The sequence below is a fragment of the Episyrphus balteatus genome, chromosome 2 (assembly GCF_945859705.1).
Source record: "Episyrphus balteatus chromosome 2, idEpiBalt1.1, whole genome shotgun sequence".
NCBI lineage: Eukaryota > Metazoa > Arthropoda > Insecta > Diptera > Syrphidae > Episyrphus > Episyrphus balteatus.
Window position 1 is genome coordinate 32903102 of NC_079135.1, and position 19835 is coordinate 32922936.

The following is a 19835-nucleotide window of genomic DNA, read 5'->3' on the forward strand; positions in this document are numbered from 1 at the left end:
TGATAGAATATTTATGACTTCGGATTCGAGTTCAGCACACCAAAAACCTTACGAAAAGTATATTTTTGTTTATATATAAAAAAAAAAAAAAATTAATTTTGCTCACAAGTGGCTTCTTCAATAAATGTTAATTTCATAAACTATACTAAAAAAAAAGTAATAGGTTGTTTTATTTGTTAATTTGTAGTTTTTTTTTCTATTCCTGCCATAAAAACACAAAAAAAAAAGATATTAAAACTCCAAAAACTTAGCTGCAAGTATTTATGATACACTTTTGTATGGGCTCGACACACTGTGGGACGTTTCAATTTCTTAAAAAATTAAAAAAAAAAAACAAAACAAAAAAAAAACCATTTTAGGGAAAATATTTTTATCAACACTTAAAAACAAAAATTCATTGAACCGTTTTAAAAAAATTAATTTTTCAGAAAAAAAAAAGTTGCTTTTCTTTTTTCAAAAATCTGGAAATGTATTTTTTGAAAATTATACCTTTTTTAAGTTCAGGTTTTCTTAAGTGTTTTTGGGTCGCATGTACTTGCTTTCCCGGCTTTGCTCTTACTTTAAAAAATGCTTATATATGTATTAAAGTTTTTTTTTTTTAATTAAATAAAAAATATTCTAATTTTAAGTTTATAAGAAATTTAATTAAACTTAAACATTTGGTTTTGACCTTTAAACGAAGTATGTCTTAAATTTCTTGTACAGTGAAGAATTTTTAGAAATTTTGTTTCGATAAATCGTTATCGTTAGAGTCATAAAAAAAAATATATTCAAAATCTCAATCAATTCTCAAAAAAAAAAAAAATAAATAAATATGTAGCTATGCCAATAAAAAGAAAACATTAATCGACACATAAAATCAAAGTTTAAAAAAAAATTATTGATTCGTTTTCAAAAAATTAATTTTTCAAAAATACATAAATTTAATCTTTTTTTTTAAATTCTTAATTTTGACAGTTTTTTTTTTTACTGAATAGTTTTTGTACAAAAATGTTCATTGAAACGATTATTCATTTTTTACGAGAGATCAGGCATCAAGAAAACGGTTCTTTGGCAGGTGCCCTAAAAAAAAAAACGGTCCAAAAATATGTACAGTTATCAAAATGTTTTATCAAAATTAGGACCACATTTGAAACAGTAGATGTTCTTTTTTAATACAAATCTGGAGCGCAAAATGCTCCGGTCCAGAAAGTGTTGAATTACGATAAGTTGTTTAGAAGCTATGATGCCACAGATGAACATACTTACAAAACACATAACGCTCTTTTTGGCTTTGTTGTATAGTCGGGTTATAAGGAATACCTATAACATATTTTACGGAATTACAAATTTCACAACGTCATACACAAGTTTATTTGTACATAATAAAATTTTAACCCGGGTTTAAGAATTTCACAAAGATTATCTCGCTATAAGTTTTATAGGCAAAAAAAAAACTTATAATGTCGTAAAAAAATATTATCAAGGTATTAATTTAAGCTCTCAATAAGGCTTAAACTTTCTGCATGCATCCCACAAAATAAAAAAAAGGAAAATTGAAAAAAAGCCCCTTGAGATGCAATCAAGTTAATTAAATGCATCCTATTCGAATTAAAACGAACATAAAACCGATTTTCTTCTTTTATGTGATTTTCTTTTTTTTTTTTGTTTTCTTTTGAAATTGCAGTATCGTCTCGATAGAAATAGACACTACCGCACACGGTGGTGAATGGTGATGAAAGAATCAGGATCAGGAGCAGAACTCAAGAGAGTCGATGTCTATTGTTTTCCCAATTGCACCCTCATTCGTTCGTTGTTTCTTTCGCTTGCTTGCTCGCTCGCGGCCTTGCAGGACAATTCATGAGTACCTACATAGTATAAAATCTCAAAAACTAAGTCGACTGATATTCTTTTGCATTGTGTATGCCAGCTTCAGCGTCTATGTGCATTGTATGAAATTCTATGGACTTTTCCTTTATAGTCTCTTGTGCATTTTTTGTTGTTGTTGTTGTTGTCGTTATCCTTCAAAATTAATTCTTTTTTTTTTTTAGTCTAGTGTTGCCGTTGCTCGTTTGATTTCTCTATTTTGTGTCCTTATTGCAAAATGAGAGACAAACATTGTGAGAGCATCAGTGGGGGCATCCAACATAAAAGCTTCACAATGCCCTTAGTCTATTGTGCTTATTGTCGACATTGCACATTTTCTATTTAAAATTTTTGTTTTCTCTTTATTTTTTCAAATATTTAGGGGTGGGTTGGAGAATGGAGCTTAAATTCTTGTGAAACTAGCGTAAACATAGAAAGATTTAGCTATAGAGGAAAAGGATTTTGGCAAGTAGAAAATATAAAAACAAAACAAACAGAAAAAAAGAAATTGAAAGGGGACGTGTTCAAACAATTGAGAGAAAAACCATGACCGACTGAGCGTAAATTTAGCAGGAACTGTTAATAGACTGCCATTATGCTATCGGTAAAAACAACAATTCTAAGAACATTGTTCCTTTTTAATATATGTATGTGACCTCCATTTGTTTGAAGAATATAAAAACAATAGAAGAGTTTTCCACAAAACTTATGTTTAATACTAACTTAAAGACGGTATATGTTTGTGTAAATACCAGCTATTGGTAGACTTCTACTTCATACCTACATGGGTAAAATAGAGAATAAAATATTTTGGATCGGTACAGTCACTTGCCTAGGAGCTTCTTAAGCTCTTGCCTAGAAGCCAGAAGCTTTCTCTGAATCTGAGATCTTATTTATGTGGGTGGATTTCTGGACAAAAGTTTTGGCCTTGTCTGTCATAGGTAGTATCTTTTTACTGATCTTCCTTCAAGTGCAAGTTCTTGCTCCATTGCTTTGAGTCGCTTCTGTAGCTGAATATTACTGTGGGCCCTGATCTAAAAACCGGTTCATATTCGAAAATATTGACGTGGGGACATTAGGTCCAGGGACATAATCCTCACAAATAAAAAGTGGGAGTTATGTCCCACTAACAAATAATTCACAAATTATAAAATTATCCTCCAACTTGGTGGACATAATATAGTTATGCCCCACCTAACATTTCCTACTCTAGCATTTCCTAGTAAGCATCAAAAATAAAAAGTTGGCGCTATATACCCGAGCTTTATGTTTCTACGCCGAAAACTTTTACCTAAACAAATGAATTCATAAAAATTTGTTTTCGAAGTTAATAAACCACTTATCTAACGCTTATTTTATTATTGATGCATTTGCTCTCTAATACAAATTTTTAAAAAAAATTTCCATTGAAAAAAAAAATATTTTTTGTAACTGAAAAATATTTACATTAAAAGAAAATTTTTGCATTAACAGGTGAAAAATATTTGCGTTGAAAAAAAAAAATATTTATTGCAACTAAAAATATTTTGCATTAAAAAAAAATTTTTACTGCAAATGTAAAAAAAAAATTGCATTGAAAATAAAATTTTTATTGCAAATACAAATATTTGTAATCGTTCGTAATTTTTTGAAAAGAAAATGTTATTGCAAATAAAAAACTCTCTGCATTAAAAAAAAAAAAAATTAATGCAAAATGTGTGCATTAAATATTTATTTTTTAATAATCGTAGAATTTCTTAAAATTTTGACTATAACATTGAATCTAATGTATTCAAATATTCAAAATTGTAGGAAATTCGACGAATATTCAAAAAAAATAATATTTAATCCACACACTTTGCATTGTATTCTTTTTTGTTTCAATGCAGAAAATTTTTTATTTGCAATAAAATTTTCTTTTCAATGCAAAATATTTTTCTTTGCAATAAAAATTTTATTTTCAATGCAAATTTTTTTAATTTGCAATAAAATTTTTATTAATGTAAAATATTTTTAGTTGCAACAAATATTTTTTTTTTTTTTCAAAGCAAATATTTTTAATTTCAAATGCATTTTTTTTTTTTAATTGATATATTTTTACAACCCTGCTTATATTATTAAAGTATTCACGTAACTCAATTCTTCAATCAGTATTTCTAAAAAGTTTCTTTTAAATCAACTAAAATTATAATAATTCTACTAATAAAGCTCTCACTAATCAATGTGTGAAATGTGATTACATCACATTAACCGATAAAATCCCAGTTGGTTCTTTTTTTAGCATTTATTTTTATTTTGAAGAACTTTTTTGTGTAATCGTTCGTAATTTTTTTTTTTTTACAAAACTGACCCAAAAGACCACTTAACAATCTAAATCGTCCTTTATAAATCAGTCCTTGAATCCAAATCTTGATTAATAGTTTACAGTAATGGGAAAAATTCATTTGTACCTTACAAAAAAAAAAAAAAAAAATCCAGAAAAGAACTCTATAAAACACTCAAATTAAACCAAATCAACAAACTGGAGCAATTTTTATGTAGCATTGGCGTAAATTACCTTCAACTGCATCATTCATGTCCAACATTGACCAAAAAAGCCACATATACACACACACACAGAAGTACTTCACAATGGTAATAATTCACTCTCTCTCTCTACTCTGTCCCACCATCTAAAAAGAACTCGATGTTTTATTTTTTTTTTTTTTTTTTTTTTTGTTAAGTGGCTCCCTCTGTATATAGTTGTTCTACCAGATCCTTAACGAACATTATTTAAACAGAGTCCAACACCGAATTTAGATGTGGTATCTTAAGCACCCATGGGAACATGAGAAAAAAAAAAACTGGCGAATAAGTGCAATTGCGGATATGTTCCTTTTTTCTCGGTTTGGGGAACAAAAGTAACAGTATCTCTCTAGAGGAACCTTATCCTGAAAGCAGCGCGTTGTCGGTCGGCGGCATGAGTTGAATTCCAAGCATCACACATTTATTCACCTCGAAAGTAGCATCTCAGCAGAGGGACTTTATATGTACTTTTATACCAGAAAGATCTCACGAAAATAACTAATTATTCAACGGTAATTAATTGTCCATTAGGGCCAAAGAAGTAGTGAGTAAACGGTTTTTTTTTTCGGTCTAGTTCTTGCCAGTTAGAAAATTACATATCTCAAGAACTTGCCGTAAGTTGGGCGTAGGAAGGATACTTTCAAAGTTTCCTGATGCATATGGAGGAAGAGAAGGACGATAAAAAGAGAGTTAGTCCTTCTTTTTTTAGACCCATTGATTCAAAGATCTTTGGTCAGCAATTCAGCAAATAAAAGAAAGAAAACAAAATAAAAGAAAAAAAACGCTCGTGTGGCAGCAGCATTGCCATGCCTAGAATATGTAAATTTCACTCACTTTTTTGTAGGTATTTGCCTTTTTTATTTTTGATTCAGTTTAAGTTTGTGAGGGCTTGAGAGAGAGAGAAAAAAAAGTGTAGGTACAAAAGAAACATAAATATGTACGGACGTTTGTTCTTCTATTGTCCCTGGGCGGAATTCGCTTTCTCTCCTGACATTTCATTAAAAGTCGTTATGCAAATTAAAGCAGAAGTTTAAAATACACGCCAAGCAGGTGTTCGCTTTAGCCCAAGCACCATCACCATCAGAGAAAGGAGAATGGTTCCGCATCCGCAGCATCTACACCGCATTTCACCAGTGATGGAGACAAATTCCAGTTGCCCAGGATGACTCTCGGATGATAAAGGAAAAGGAACAATTTCTGGCAAGAGTATAAAAAGAAGAAGAACAACAAGAATGAGGGACCTACTCTAAAGGGGGATAGGAAAAAGTTTCCGTTTTTAATTACTCCTTCACTATGAGCGGTCGTCGGTCTTCCGTCGCTTTAAAAGAGGCGGTCGGTCGGTGGTGGTGAATGTCTCTCGGCTGACATGCGGCCTTATTTTTTTTTTCTTTCGTTCCTGTTTTTATGTTTTTTAAGAGCTGCCATCCATCTCGGTGTATTTGGTTTGGTGTCCGCCTTTGGATCGATATGGCCAGTGCCAGTATCACAAACAAGAGTAACCACATTCTCGTTTCTATGGGAGATCTGTTTTCGAAAAAAAAGAAGACAGTTCGGACTTGGTTCTGGGCAGAAGGAAGGAGTTGCTGGGTGTGTGGGTTTGTCGGAAAAGTCCAAAAACCTAAAGACACCAAACACCGGCTTGAGGAATGACTTCTAATGGTATTCAGGATATATATATTTTTTTGTTTTGTTCATCTGTCGTCCTCTCACCAGCTGCAGTTTTCTTCTTCAGCTTCCACAGGACCTCATGTTGGCTTTCTTTCTTGGCTTCTTTTTTTTTTTTTAATCAGATTCTTGTATCTTGACATTAACAAGGGCAAGTTAGAGGAGTCGTGGCAAACGTGAACGTGAGTTGTGTGGTTGTATAATTTTTTTGTACCGGCAGGAGTTGGAGGTTTTCATTATCGATTCTTTATATCTCTTGGTCGGGATGGTTTGTGGCTTTTATTTAATTTTCCCTTCCAGCATCCTTCTTTGCACCACATTGCTATGGATTCCTTCTCTCTTTCGAAGTATAAGGATTTTGTTTATTTAAAAAAAAAAAAAAAACGAACTCCCAGTACCATCCTATACCGATATTATAAAAGGGAATATGGAATATCTCAAGCAGCTTTTGTGGATCTTAATCTTAATCTATAAGATTAAGTTGGTACAATTGGAAAAGCTTTGGGAAGGAATTTATCAAGGAACATAATTCCAAAATAATTGATGCCTACTGGCAATGGCAAAAATAAGTAACTTGATGAAGGTAAACACGACAACGACGACGACGAAAAAGAAGACTTGGAAGCGAGCTATAATATAAAAATATATACAAGTGAAAGAGCGATGATAACCTAGGTTACGCCGAATTGGAAGGTAAAAATGTTTTTTTTTTTTTTTTGCTTATTATTGGCTGTCGAAGGGATTTGTGGTTTTGGTAGGTATATTTTTTGGTGTAATTTTTTTATTTGTTGTTGTTTTTGTAATTTTTGGGGTATAGAATCAGAAGAAATCTCTCTTGTAAGATTGTGATATCTTTAAAGCTTTTGGCAAATAAAATTGTTTAGGTAAAGATTTCTATGTTGATATGTCGATTTGTATTTGATATTTAAAGGGGATTTTGGAAGAAGAAATTTAAGAGACGTAATGACAAATCAGATGAAAGAAAAAGTATTAGATTAAATACTAAATGAAAAGAAAGGGCCCCGGGGCAAGAAAAATTTATTTTCTCTAAATAAAGTGAGACATCAAAATTAAGGTCTTTTCAAGTTCTATTCATAGTTGAAAACCAAAAATTTCTAGCAGGTCTGGTTGCTGAATTATTTGCAACCAAATATGTTTTTTTTTGCATTCGGAAGCAGATATTTTCGGATGAAAGTCTCGAAAGAAGTTTAGATAAATTCACAGTGAACAAACCAATGCATTAACCATTAAGGTGAAAAATAACAAACCTTTTCTTGCAGCTCTCTGAAATTCAAGGGGTAGGAAAAAAATGTATTTTGAAAAAAAATTTTCTCTTAAAATTCTAAAATAACGATTAATAAGATGTTCGTGAAAAACATTGTCGTCATAAAGTGGGTTCAAGTTGAAAAAAAAAAAAAAAAAATTGTTCCTAAAAATATGTGACCCATTATGTGAGTAGAAGAAAGAATCAAGTTTCTTAAATCCTGTCTGTGAAAATAAAGTCTATTATTAAAAGTTCATACAGCACGTTTGTTACAAAAAAATCTAAAACATTATTCCTTAAGGGTTTTCTTTCTTTTTTTTAACGTGAACTTTAAACCCTTCAAACAAATGACCCTTTAATGTTAATACCCCCGTTTATGATGAGACACAAAAAAAAAGGGACTACAAATTTAATACTTCGATCTGCCTTAATGAGAATCACTTCGCAAAATATCCTTTTTCAAATTGTCAATATTTATCGAAGGGCTTAGGACTAAATGCTTTTGGCCCTGTTCCCATCGCTCTCAATCAGAAAAAAAAAAGACAAACACAAATTTTTGAGAGGAGGCTAAAGTAAAGAAGAGTGATTTTTCTCTATTTAAGATCTACCCAGCCCCAACTTTTTGAGATAAAATACATAATTATAATTAATTGGCAAAAAAAAAATGAAAAAAAAAAAATTGGACAGCAAAATTATTTCCAGTTTTAGCTCGTTACCGCCAGGATTTAAGATTAATGATGAATTCTACTCCGTGCGTCTGCATTGCGTAATTGTTATTTTTGGACAACCGTCCGTCCGGTTTTCTCTCTTCCTTCGCTATCCTTCGTTATGTTATTTTTGTCTTCTTGTCCTTGTCATTTTGATGGTGATAGGGAGAATTAAATGTGATGTAATATCCCACTCCTTCGTCCTTATCCTCGCCACATCACATAACAGCAGCCGTCTGGCTTCTCATTTGTTTGTTTGTTTGTGTTTTTCTTGTGATGTTCTTTTCTGAATAAGAGACATTTAATTAGAGTCAAATATGCAAACGCATTTCCTGGAACAAGTCAATGGTGTCCTTTGCTTAGCTGATCTGTTTTGTTTATATGGAGGGGCCAGCGAGGAGGGTGTTTAATATAAAAAAAACCAAAAACATTTATGATGTTTATAAATCTGGCGACAACGAAAACAGATGAACAGTTTGTCGTTCTTTTTTTTTTTTAAATTAATGCAAATTAAAATGATTTTGACAACATGCTCATAAAGTTTTAAATTATGTTTGAAGAGAGGCAGCAGCAAAATGTTTGATGAGATGAGATCTTATGACATAATTCGACTGGGCAAAGTGAATCTCAAAATTTCACACTTTGTATTAAATTTTATGTCAATATTTATGTAAGAAATTTTGTAAATGTTTACAGGATATAGTGAAAACGCTTTGATATAAAATCAATATACGGATGGATACTTGTGGATTGTGGTCTCTTAGTTTCTATACATTTTATAAGAGTTTCTCTATGTTCTATTCCGAACAGGTGACCGTCTCACTTTGACGTGATTATTGGTGCATTTAAAAAAAAGATGGGTCCAATTACTCCCCCCATCGCGATCGTTCCAAAATGGCCACTAAATTTATACTGGCTAGCGTTAGATGGAAACTATTTTTTCCCAAATTCAACAATTCTGTTAGAAATGCTTTTATTTGAAAAATTTGCTTTTATTTGGAAATTACCAGTTCCTGGTCTTGTTTCCTATCCAATTTTTCTTTTTGCAAAAAATCACTGATACTTACTATCAAATTCCTATTTTACTGAGGCTTGGAAACATATAAATCAAATCCGTCTATTAAAAAAATTATATTATTGCGTGACTACATAGGTACACAATTTTTGTAAACGATGGTAAAGATCGTTATCATTGCAGCGAGCGTTTCCATTACGTATACGAAACTTGTCTTATATCTACCAATTTTGGAAAAGTTTAATGTTTTTAAAAACCGTCTTCTACGATTTTGATTTAAAATTCAAGTATTTGTTTATAGACAAGGTCTATCTCTAAGAAAAAAGGTTTTTTTTTTTAAAGCGTTTTTAACGGACCGTTTTTTTTTTTAATTCCTGACTAGCTATCTCTCAAATAATTATATTTTAATTTTAACGAATTTTCTTATGCAAAAGTATTTACCTATTCTGCCTTAATATTTATGTAAGTATGCAAATAAATCAAAATCAAAATTTATAAAAAAAAACTAGCTGACCCGGCGGACTTCGTTCCGCCATTTCTTGTATTTATTTCTAATTTTCGACTCTGTAATTAGTTAATTTTCAAATGATAAAGAGGATCAAAACTTGAAAAGTTCATAAAATGAGTTTAAAAATATTCACTTTTAAACTTTTAGCAAATTAAAACCTACTATATTTTCTATAAGTTTGAGATTTTTTGCAGACTTTAAAAAATTCCAAAAAAATAAAAGACCACTCAAAAATGTCCCTAAAAATTAGTTGTTTTTCAAAAATTTGTATTTCAAAATACAGGGCCTATGAAAAAAATCCGTATTAGACCCCTAATTTTTTTTAATATCTTTCCAATGGTGTGACTCAAATTAAGTGGTGTGACTCAAATAAGTTTTTTGTCGAAGGTCCATTACTGCAAAAAAAACCTTCATAACTTGGTTTTGAAATTTTTTTGAATGTTTTCAATACTTTTTTACTTGCGATATAGGTACTATATATCAAGTTATGCATTCGTACAAAAAAAAAAGTTGAGATAGCATTTTTCCATGACATTACGATGGTAGACAATGCCAAAAAAGTGGGTCCCGGAAGTCCGTCTGTCTGTCTGTCTGTCTGTCAGTCTGTCTGTCTGTCTGTATAAGGAGCTACAGCCTAAACGGATGGACCGATTGATGTCAAACCTGGTATGCAGCGTTATTTGGCGACTCTCCAGAGGGGTTTTTGGAATTAATTTTTTTGGACCAAAAATAACGGTACTTGTCATATACCGATTTTAGTAAAATTGAAATATCTCGAAAACGGCTCCAACGATTTTGTTTAAAAAATTCAAGTGTTAGTTTAAAGTTTAGGTCTATCTTCTAATGAAAAATTTTTTTTTTGAAAATCATTATTAACGGTACCTGCCATAGAACCGTTTTTTTCAAATCCGATTATCTCCAAAACTGCTTATTCGATTTCAACGAAACTTTTTGTGAAGAAGATTTTATATAATTTAAATATAAGCCAAAAGTAAAATTTTTTAAAAAATAATTTTTGGATTTTTAAAAAAATTTTGAAAATTTTTTTTTGAAAAATCAATTTTTCGAAAACGGTACATTTAATTCTTTTGAAATTTTGTTTTTAGATGTTGATTTGTGATTCCTACAAAATGGCATACCAATTTAATTTTTAAACTTTTTTTCCAAAAAATTATTTATAAAAAATTAGTTTTTTAAAAAACGGCTCTAACGATTTTGAAATTTTTTTTTCTAAAAATGCATGTTAATATATCAATCAAAACTGTATACTTGTTTTGGAGGGCAATTTAATTTCAGATTTTATTTTATTTTTTTTTTAAAACGAATTTTATTTTTTTTTCCAAATTTCTATATAAAAAGTCGTAAAAATTTAAACAACTTTAACTCTAAGAGCAAGTTCGTGCGACCCCAGTCGTGCATTTTATTTTAACTAGGTATACAATAAATTTGTCTATTATTTAAAAAAATTCAACTCTTTACGACATACCGTTTAGAAAATAGCCTCTTTTTTCAATGTCGTGTTACTCCTATTAACCCTATAAAACCTTAAATTTGTTTTTGCCTTAAACCTTCTCCTCTTATGCCTCTTTGATTAAAAAAAAGAGGCTGTCTGTAAAGGCGGTTTACGGACGATGATCTTACGTGATAACGTCGTCCGAAAAAAGGTTGTGTGGTTTTGTTTAAAATGAGTCAATTGAAGAGTTTACTTTTTCAAACAATCATAATTTACAAGAAAAAGCAAAAAAAAAAATACCTTATTTATTTTCTCATTATATTAATTTTTTAAATTTAAAAGCTTACAAAAAAAATTATGCAATTTAAAAGCCAAGTATTTTTTCTCGTATTTTTAAATTTAAAAATAATTTATTGAAAACAATCATTTTCATCAAAAAAAGCAAAGAAAACATGAATTTTTATCTTCTCACGTCATTAATTCCATTTTTTTCCCTAACAACCTATAAAAAATTGTATACCATCTGAAAGCTTATTGTCTTAGCTCAAAATGAGACATCTACAAAAAGAGCTAGAATTTTTTGAGCTCCATGTATTTTCATCAAAAAAAGCATGAAAAACATTTATTTTTATGTTCTCATGCTACAAAAATTTTTATAACACGTGAAAGCTTATTGTTTTACCTTTCACATGACGGTTCAATCTTATTTCCAAGTTGCCTAGAAGAAAAGTTAGAATTTTTTAAAGTCAAACCATGTCGAATTTCCAGACTGAGATTACGGTACTTCCCACTTCCCACACTGGTGACTGTTCATGGGTCAACAGATCTCCACTGGTGTTTTGAGTGTTTTCGCAAGTTTCTTGATTTAACATTGTGTAGCTTGTAGTTAGTCTACCGTTATGTGTATTATACCAAATGAAAGGTAATTGTATCAGGATGCTCAATAAAGTTTAATCAAATTTCTATGTTATCTAAATCAAAAGTTATAACCTGTTGAATTCCAACATTTTATTTTACCGTTATCTCAAAATTGTGTTTTTAAAAACGATTGAACTTTCGCAAACATATAGTCCTGGCTATACTCTATTAACTCTCCATATACTTTATTTCTCTATCTGTTAAAGAAAAAAAAAAACGATGAAAATCGGTTTTAAACTTATTTTTTCTGTTATTCAGTCAAAAATCATTTTAGAACTCCAATTTTGCACATAGCCTAGGCCTACATGTCCTATAAATTCGAGATTTTTTGAACGCTCCAAAAAAAAATCTAAAAATAAAAAACTACCCAAAAATACCCCTAAAAAATAGGTGTTTTTCAAAAAATCATATTTCAAAAAGTAGTGTATTTAAAAAAAAATCCGTTTTAGACGCCTAATTTTTTTTTCCCCATCTCTCATCTGACATCTTTAGAATTGTCAAAAAAAATTTCCCCTACCCATAATCATCATTTTGTCATAGCCCTAACACGTGTGCAACGTTTAAACAAAACGTTATAGCTTAGTTTCAAAATTTTTTTGAATTTTTTCTCAAATGCAATTATTCTTAAATTAATCTCATCTATCTACAACAAAAAAAAAATCAATTCTTTACAACTTCGCGTTTAGATTTTAGCCCAAATTTCATCTTTCCGTTTTACCCCTGTTTACCCTATTAAATGACGGAATTTTTAAAAATCCTTCATTTGGATTAAGCTTTAGGTTATTATCTTTCAAATAAGCTATAGAAGATTTTTATATCTCTAATAGTTTATAATAATTCTGAATTCAAATTTTTTTTCCGCACTGCGAAAGAGCGAGAGTGTAACGTTAGAAAATGGCGTCACTTTTTTGTAGTGGCTGCCAATTGCCATGGTTCATCGATTTATAAGACGTTATCACGTCAAAAATTAAGAAAATAATTCACCCGGTGTGGCCGGTTAGCGAACGTACACAAAACCAAACTTTAATATATATAATAGATAAATGTATGAAAAATCTTCGAAAATGAGACATTCGATTTTTTCTGAAATTTTGATTTTTGGGTATTACTACAACCAACCAAACTTATCAAAAAAATTTTAAAATCATATATGAAAAATTATTTTTTTTTTAAATCTAACTCTCAAACGATATTAATTTTTTTTGCTAAAAATGCATCTTTTAAAAAAAATCAGATTGCATACTTTTTGGAATTGAAATTTTTATATTTATTCAATTTTGAATATTTTATTTCAAAAAGATTTAGGTATTTCATTTAAAAATATTCATTTTAACATTTTAAACATTTTATGTAAAAGTTTGTAAGCTCTGTAGCTCAGAAAATAGACGGCAGTTAGATTCCGATATTTTGAAGTTTTGAAGTTTTAACACTAATTGTAATGATGAAAAAAAAGAATATTTTGAAGGCCCCCTCTCGTTACCCATTTTAAAAAAAATCTCGGCTTGAATAACTATTAAGAATTCCGCTCTCAAACATTATGAATGGAATCAAATATCATTTGGTAATGAAAATACTGAATTCCTAACTGGCTATATAAAAATGACAATTCAATTAAAAAATTATACTTGTTCAAATGTGAGCGTATAAAATATTTCTGTATAATGCTTTGGTATTCAAATGAACTCAATGGCTGTTGGCTTTTGTTCTTTAAAAATAAAGATACTGTAATTTTTTATCCAGTCAAAAAGACAAATATAAATGAAAGTTTAACGAGGTCCTTTGTTGAGTTTACAATCTCTTTAAGTCACAAGCTAACAAATTGATATTTTATCTGCATATCATTCTTTCTCATAAGTCATAACAAAAAAAAAACTCCTTGCCATGAGTAGATAATAAAGAACTCTTATCTCCCATAGCAGCGTCAGTAATAAACTTGAATCTAAAAAGAAGACAAAAAAAAAAAAAAAAAAAAACACAATCACCTTTTTGTGTATATAAATTGTTTCTATATTTTTATTTGTAATATCTTGTGCTACTGTCATCATGAATATTACAATCAACGAATTTCTTTTCTTATTTTTATTCATTTTTCTTTTTTTTTTTTTTGTGTTTCCATTTGTGTCAATTTTGTTGGCCGTAAAATTTACCAATCCCCCGTGCATACTATATAAAAGGTCTTTTTTTTTTTATTTTTTATTTTGTTGACTATAACATTTTCCACCTTTAATCCAACAGAATACCTATCCCGATTAATTCACAGGACAACGATGAGAACGATGAAATTTAAGTATAATTTTTTTTTTTCTTCTCTGCTCTGTATAACAACCGAGCAGCCATTTCGTCACAAAAATGTAATTTAATTTTTGTCATAAAATTTTCCTTCACACTAAAATTAATAAAAGAGCAAAAAAAAAAAAAAAAAGAGCGAGAAAGAAAATTAATTTACCTCGCTCGCAAATGAAAATAAAAGATGAAAGGAAAACCCAACATAACAGAAAATATCGCACTAAACCAGCAGCCAGCAGAGAAAATATTACATTGATAAAGGTAACAGCAGAAGCCAACTTGATGGGTTGGCGTTGGCGTCTTTTTTTCCCGCACCATCACACCAAGACCCTGTGTCGAGGGCAACTCGACTCAACGCACTAAAGCCATCCAATGGAGAAGCTGTACATAACACCTAAGAAAAGTGAGAAAGATTTTTATCCTTAAGCGTTGCTCTGGCATAAACCGCTCGCAAAAGCTCCGTTTCGATGGAAGAATATATACATTTTTGAATTTTTATTATTATTTTTTTTTCTGAGAACAGAAGATTATTAACTTGGATTAAAGGCCAACAATGACAATAAGCAGCTGAAAGGATATTTTTAACCGACCCCTAAGTGTACGTTGGCGTTGGTTCATAGATATAATAGGGCAGGTAATTGCACTAGCTATATGTATTGTCTTTGGTTGAGTTTTACGAGGTATATAATTTACTAACGGAAATGACAGCTTTAAAGAAAAGGAAAAAGGGTAAAAGTAGGATGCAATGACCAAACGATTTTTTTGTAGGTATCTAGTTTTTTGAATAGCAGTCTTTAATGGCTGAAAAGACTTTAAAGGAGTCAGTTTAATGAAAAATTCTGTTGAATTTTTATTGTTGTAGTTTTCCTAAATATCAGTTTGGACTTTTATAACTGAGCGGGAGTTTAAGTAAATTGAAATTCTAAGAACTCTTTACCTCATCAAATTTTACGGAGTAGAACTTTGTTCACTTACTTATACTTGCCTTAATTGAATGGAAGTTCATTTGAAACATAAATATACCACAAATTTTGTGCTTCATAGAATTTCTGAAAGGCCACTATAATGACAATTTGAAATAACAGGAATCATGATTGTTTAACATTTAAGGAATTTAAAAGCTATTTACAGAAGCAATAGTAAAAGTAATATTCTTTTGTAATTTTCATATTGTATTAAGTTAAAAAGCACTTGACACGGGAATGACACATTCTATGGATGAAAACTCAAATTCATATAAAAATTAATTTTAAAAGAAATGAAACAAGCGGAGTTTTTAAGCCAATTGGGTTTACCATTATTTTAATTCACATTTCCAGACTAAAATTAATCGTTTTAAAAATACTTAAATTAACATTTTAACATAAAATTATATAAATTCTGTTTAAAAAGTTTATTCATCACTTGTATGTCTACTTAAATCATTTTTGACCTTAGGCACCTTTTTTTCGAAAATGATTCTTAAGGCGCATTGGTTAGTGTGATGGACTATTACGCCAGTGCCCCAGTGGTCTGGGTGCAAATCCCAGACTTTACCATCTAAAAAGGCGTATTACACTTTTATCATTTAGCTGAGGTAGAGAGAAGGTGGATATTTTTGCTTTTCTTGTAAAAAAAATTAATTTTAGTTGTTTTGGACTAGAAGTTGGGGCTGGAAACTCCCTTGTGGCAACCCTATTTTAAACACTAAATGTTGGTGGGAATCAAAATTCGTTTTTTGTACGAAAATACATTTTTTTGTTAATAATTTTTTTTTATTCTACTGAGGAATTGGTTTTTGAAAATTGTGGGGATCTGAAAATTAAGGTCTCAAAAATTTGATATGGTAACATTTAATTCTGTTTTATGAGCTGAAAGACTTGTTGTTTGAAATTATAGTCAATTTTCAAAACTTAAAATGTTTTGGCACATTTTTGTTCATTAAAATACAATGAAAATCAGAAAGTTCACAAAAAAAAAAGCCAAACGCCATTTCTTAAAACTTAAAAAAAAACACCTTTTTTCAGGAAAAAGAGAAGTAAGGGTTGCCTCATAAAATTTTTGAATAACTTTGATTTTAAGACGCACAATGATAGTTATGAAGTAATTTTTTGAGGAAAAATTATTTTTTTTTAAATAGGGTTGCCACAAAAATGTTTCTATTTTAAAAGTGATTTACAGTATTGTTTAATTTCAATCAATTTTTACGTACAAAAAAAAAGTTGCGATAACATTTTTCCATGATATTACGATGGTAGAGAATGCCAAAAAAGTGGGTCCCAGAAGTCCATCTGTATAAAGAGTTACAGCCTAAACGGATGGACGAATTGACTTTAAAATAGTATGTAGCATTTTTTGGAGACTCTCCAGATTGGTTTTTTGAGTTAAAAATAACGGTACTTGTCATATACCGATTTCAGTAAAATTGAAATTGCTCAAAAACGGCTCTAACGATTTTGTTTAAAAAAATTTAATTTAAGTTTTAAGACAAGGTCTATCTTTTAATGAAAAAATTTTGTTTTGAAAATCATTATTAACGGTACCTGCTATAGAACCGTTTTTTTTTTTTTTTAATCCAATATTCTCCCAAACGGCTTATTCTATTTCAACGAAACTTTTTGTGAAGAAGCACTTATATAACTTAAATTTCGAAAAAAATTATTTTTGGATTTTTAAAAAAATTAAAAAAATTTTTTTTTTTGAAAAATAAAATTTTCGAAAACGGGACATTGTATTTGTTTGAAATTTTATTTTTAGATGTGCATTAGTGATTTCTGCAAAATGGCATACCAATTTTATATTCAAACTTTTTTTCAAAAAATCATTTAGGTAGGTAGGTATAAAAAATTAGTTTTTTTTAAAAAACGGCTTTTTTTTTTCCAAAAAATACATCTTGATATATCAATCAAAACTACCTACTTGTAGATACTTGTTTTTTTTTTTTTAAACGAATTTTATGTTTTTTTTTTGCACCTATGTATTGTATATACAATGTATATTTGGTATACATAGTACCTATATTTCCCAAATTTCGTAAAAATTTAAGCAACTTGAATTCTAAGAGCAAGTTCGTGCGACCCAGTCGTGCATTTTATTTCCTTTGGTCTAATGAGTAAAGTAACTCAACGATCTACTCTTCGACATTTCGATTAACTCCTAGTCCATAGCTCTTATATCCCCGTTGATAATTTTCACGAAAGCCATGTGAGTGATTTCACTGATCATGGGTAAAGGCTTTTCTGATAAAAGAATAATCAGACTATCCGCCAATATTGTTATAATTTTTTTGTGTGGCTCGACCTTTTTCAAACAAAAGTCAAAAAGACAAGTTTTTCAATCACTATCATTCAAAATATACAAAAATACAATCAAAAAATAAATCTCAGAAAAAGGTCAACAACCAATATTTTGATTCTGAATTAAATCTCTCAGATTTCATTTCCATTTCTATGACTACAATTTACAATGGATGTCTGGCTTTTTGTTATTCAAGGACTCATATTTCTACTTTCACTATATAAACTCCCAATAGTAAAGTTTTTCCAAATCTACCAATATCCTTCTTTCACATATACATTCACCTTCATAGACTCCTTCACAATGTATCCCTCTTGAACGCATGTTTATATCCATAATATTGTTTGGGTAACCTTCGATTTCATTTGATTGAAAGACAGTATTTACAGGAAATGCTATTCAACGTGAAAATCGAAATTAAAATTAACCCAACCATCATCCTCTTCTATAGTCTAATTCCCAAACTCGTCCTTGTCGTTTTGCGCGTCTTCCTCTCACTCTGTGTGTGTGTATAAAAATTGAGGACGTCCGTTCTCATACATAAATTATTATTAAAAAAAAAACTGAAAAAAAGGGATAATTCCTTCCTCTCTAGAATGTTCATAAATTTTCTGAAAAGGTTCACAGACATTATAGGCACACAAAGATAGGAAAAACATTTTCTTGTTTATTTTATTTTTTTTTAATTTTGAAAAACAAAAAAATCAACATAGAAAATGTGTGTATATTGAATGTAGAGCAAGGGCAGAGCACCATGCCAGAATGTAAAGTATACCTAATACTTTACTAGGAGGAAGAGTAAAAACTTCATATACCTAATATAACCCAGCCAGAGAGCCTACACTATTAGGTACTTTAGAAAATCTCTTGAAATTACTAATATAATGGCCTATAGCATGGAATATAAGGGTTTTTAAGGAAATGAAGTACACAAAACTGGGTCGTACAGAGGATAGCTTGCTCTACCAGTAGATACTAGTAATACCAACTTGTAGAATTTTCATTACTTATCTACTTCATTTGAAATATGAATTGATTTTTCTTTTTTTTTTTTTTCATTTTTCATAAATCATCAAAAGCAATAAATCTAATGATAAAATATATGAATTACTCAAGTGAAAGGTGTTTAAAGTAGATGAATACCTTCACATAGAAAAATTTTAATGTTCTTGATCTGAATTATAAGCATAAAAGCTTACTTCGGAATTATATAAGAATTTTGTAGAAAAAGCTAGTAATACCTAGAGTGTACTCAAATCTTTTTGAAGTAGCAATGTACTGAATTATTTTAAATTTCCATGTACATTTAAACGTACCTCTACATAGATTTACAGCAACTAACAAAACCGAATTCATTTAATGACTCATATAGATAAGTACCTATAGAAGAAAAGGGTTGAATACTCAAGTACTCTTTAATAAAATAGATAGCCAATGTAGGTATTTAAATAAAAATCGTTAAGTCATTAAATAATTAATTCTAAACTTCTCGGGCACAATTCAATAAAAGAAAATATTCATACGAGACATTTTTTTTGAAAGTCTGATACTTAACGGTACCTGTCATAGAATCGTTTATTTTTCAGTCTGATTTTCATTCAATTTGAACGAATTTTCTTAAACAAAAGCATTTTTATACTTTAAATATAAATCAAAGATAAAATTTTGCAAACAATAATTTTTGAATAAAAAAAAAATAATTTGTTTTTTTTTTTCGAAAAATCAAATTTTCAAAAATGGTACCTACATTAAATTTTTTTGAAATTTTGGTTTAAGATAATGATTAGTAATTGCAACAAAACGGCATACATATATACCATATCATTTTTTTTTTTGTTTTCTTTTAAAAAAATTATTTAAAAACTAAAAACGATTTTGAAAATTTTAGCATTACGATGATAGAGAATTTTAAAAAAAGTGGATCTTGTAGTTCTGTCAGCCTGTCTGTGAGTCTGTTTCTATCTCGATCGGCAGCTCAAATCAAAGAAGCGATTTTCTTCAAACTTTGTAATTAAGGGTTTAGGACCAAAATTAACGGAAAAAAATGAAAAAAGCTTGTTTTTCTAAAAAAAAAGCAATTAAGGCCCTACTTTTAAAGTAAAAAAAAGTGTTTTTTGAACCGTTATCAATTGGGAATGCCATAAGACCGTTTCCTTGATCTCTGACTTTCCCATAAACGATTTAACTGATTTAAACGGGATTTTTTTTACAAAAACCTTGTGGTAACATTATTGTTAAAATTAAGACAAAAATTTAAAACAAATTTTAGATAGGTATACCTAAAGAAAGTTTGATTTTTTTTTTTGAAAATCAATTTTTCAAAAACGGACCAATGAATTTGCTTGAAACATGTT

At 29.6% G+C, this 19835-nt stretch overlaps 1 protein-coding gene across 3 annotated transcripts in view; it reads right to left on the reverse strand.

Annotated features, from left to right (window-relative positions):
• The window catches only part of LOC129912198 (uncharacterized), a 254318-nt gene that overhangs the window by 56293 nt on the left and 178190 nt on the right, over window positions 1-19835 (reverse strand). The window lies entirely within an intron of this gene.